This window comes from Phytophthora infestans, genomic scaffold (assembly GCF_000142945.1).
Source record: "Phytophthora infestans T30-4 supercont1.3 genomic scaffold, whole genome shotgun sequence".
In the NCBI taxonomy this organism is placed as follows: domain Eukaryota; phylum Oomycota; class Peronosporomycetes; order Peronosporales; family Peronosporaceae; genus Phytophthora; species Phytophthora infestans.
In genome coordinates this window covers 412034-414864 of record NW_003303756.1, presented here as the reverse complement: position 1 = coordinate 414864, position 2831 = coordinate 412034, and positions in this window count along the sequence as shown.

Below are 2831 nucleotides of genomic sequence, written 5' to 3'. Positions count from 1 at the left end.
GCGGTACAGCGGTGTTCTGGCGGAGGCTGCTCCACACTTTGCGTTTTGACGCCTGCCGCTCACCAGAGAGCAGCAGAGAAGAGCAGCCTCGCCAGACACCGCAGTCCTGTCGCGGCCTTTTGCCCGGCACTTACATGTTTACGTTACTTCCTGATTAGTTTCCTAAAGTTGACATTTAAGTGTATTTACATTTAAATGGCTCCTACTCTTAGAAGCGATCGACACATGGAGAACAATCCCCCCGTGACGAACCCTACGTCACCACTGGTTATGAGCCGAATCAGGGCGCAGTCTGCGACTGACGTGGCTGCTGGCGTTCCAGACACAAGTTCTGGAATTTCGACCAATCAAGATCAAGCTTCGACCCCATTGGCAGGCAATTCAAGCTTGAACAATGACGCAACACTGTCGCACAGTGATGCAGAACGACTAATTCGTTCATTGACTGGAATCCCGGGTGGCCGCCCGTTATTCCAAATGTTACTCGAAAGTATGCATAAACTTTCGTCGACGAACACGGAAGAATCCGTGCCAGTTGACAATCCTCCCCAGTCGCCGCTAAACCAACAAAACGGCGACCGAGACCCCGACGATCCGTGGCGCCCTCTAGACAACATGAACCCTACTGGCCGCTACAACGACGGCGAGCTGGCTGAGTACACCAAGGTCCTCATCAACTCGCCTCCGATCCAGCTGCCCAAGCTCCATCTGAAGGGCGACTACAAAGCCTGGAAGAGCGAGGTGCCGTTGCACTTCGAGCCGAAGATGCTGGGAGACATCACCTATGACCCTGAGCGCTACGATGCAGTAGAAGACATGCGTCGTGACAAATATCGCGTGTGGTACAAGTCGCGCAAGAACAAGGCGTTCTCAGCACTTGCGTTGTCGCTGTCTGTTGACCTACGTACGACGTTCAAGATCGACGACATCCACGACAACATGGACGCCGCCGCTATGCTCTACGATGCGATTACGCAGCACTTTGAGGATGGAGATGGCATTAATCCTGATTACCTACTGCAAGAGCTAGTGACGCGCCGGCTCAAGCCAAGCGAGTCGGTATCGCAGTATGCTGACGACATTGCGAAGAAGGTGACGCTTCTACATCAAGCTAATGGTGAGTTTGCTGAGTGGCAACATGCAAGCCTACTACTGTCGAACAGCGTGGAAGCGTTTAAAGATCTCGCCCGTGAACACGGCGATTGGCTTAGCAACCATGATCGTAAGACACTTACACTTGCTGAAGCTTTACAACGACTACGCGCTGCTGAACACCAGCGTGACCAGCTGCGTGCACAGACCAGACAACCGGTCGTGCATTCAATGCAAGTTGCTCATGTCGGAACGGACCAAGGACAAGGTCAAGCCCGAGGACGCAAGCGCAACAAGCAACAGCGCAAGCGATCCAAAGGCGTTGCAGATAATAAGCAGCGCACAAACTGCGCGAACTGTCAAGGAGAGGGACATTGGTATGCCGAGTGTACGGCTCTCACTGGCCAGCAACTGAAGCCAGAGCTCACGAGAAAGCTGCAAGAGAGACAACCAAGGGCTCCCGTGTCGCTGGTGAACTCCGTACGCCGTGTGGATGCGGTAGCGTTGGAAGAAGATGGCCAAGGACTGTTTGCTGGCCTATCACTATGCGATGCGAATGCGATTGACCTCACGGATGGTGCTGCCCTATCGCCTACGGCTACGCAATCACCTGCATGGTCACTAACGTCTCCTGCGGAAAGTGAAGAAGGAGGAGAGCGTCGTGTTGCTGAAGGGGTGCGGGCAAGTACGCAACGCACTCAATCGTCGGTTGCGCAAGCAACGCAGCGACTGCAGCTGCAAGTTGGAGTTCCTGTTCAACACATACAAGTTGGAGGACAAGGACTACAACAGCGACAATCAACCTCACTGCCTACACTGCAAGCACCAGCTGTAGCTGTGCAAACTGCCATACAATCTGGGACGGTGTGACGACATCTCCATCACCACCTTCGGGCGCAGCAGCACCATCACTCCTCGAAGCGGATACAGTGTCTCGCAAGACATTCGGCTGAGAGCCAAGAGGTCCTTGACCCTCACACAGTGAGCTAGGTGTCACTTCACCTGCATCTCCTGGGCCACGCCCATGATGCCTCGACTCGCAGTCGACCGCGACCCTCGGGTCACGCAGCGGTAGGTCATCGACCAGATTCATACCACTCAGTGGATTACGCGCCACTCCGCGCTCGTCCTCACCAGGACCCAGCAGTTGGTCATTGACCTGACCTGCACCGCTCCGCGGATAACGTGCCGCACCACGTACGCCCTCAGGGCAAACAGCAACCTCGTTGCTAACAATTTCGGACATACCAATGTCCATCACTACAACCGCCGCGGTCTCATGCTCGCGCCAAAAGCGCTTCTGCTTCCTAGCAGAGGTGGGTTCATGACTCACCAAAGCTCCACTTGGAGCAGGGTGCGACGCACCCAGCGTTTTCGACTTCCAGTCGATCCATGGCTCATGGCGTTCCAGCCATGTCTTGCCAAGGATGAGGTAATATCTCGCATCCAGGTCTAAGACCAAGCAGCGTTCCACGCTATCGAAGTTCTCAAACCTCACGCCATGATCAACAGAGACCTTCGACACGATTACCAGTGTCCCGGTCGCGAGACGGGCAGATATCGTATCTCTCGTTGGCACTTCCAGTGCATCAGCATACAGCCGACCCCCTTCCAGGGTGGAGCGACGGGCGTAGTTGCCCGAGGCCCCTGAGTCATTCAAGACTCTCCATGGCTTTGCAAAGCTGTTCACGTTCGCTTGAACGACCACCAAGCCCGGCTTGCACACACTCTGCGCGTAG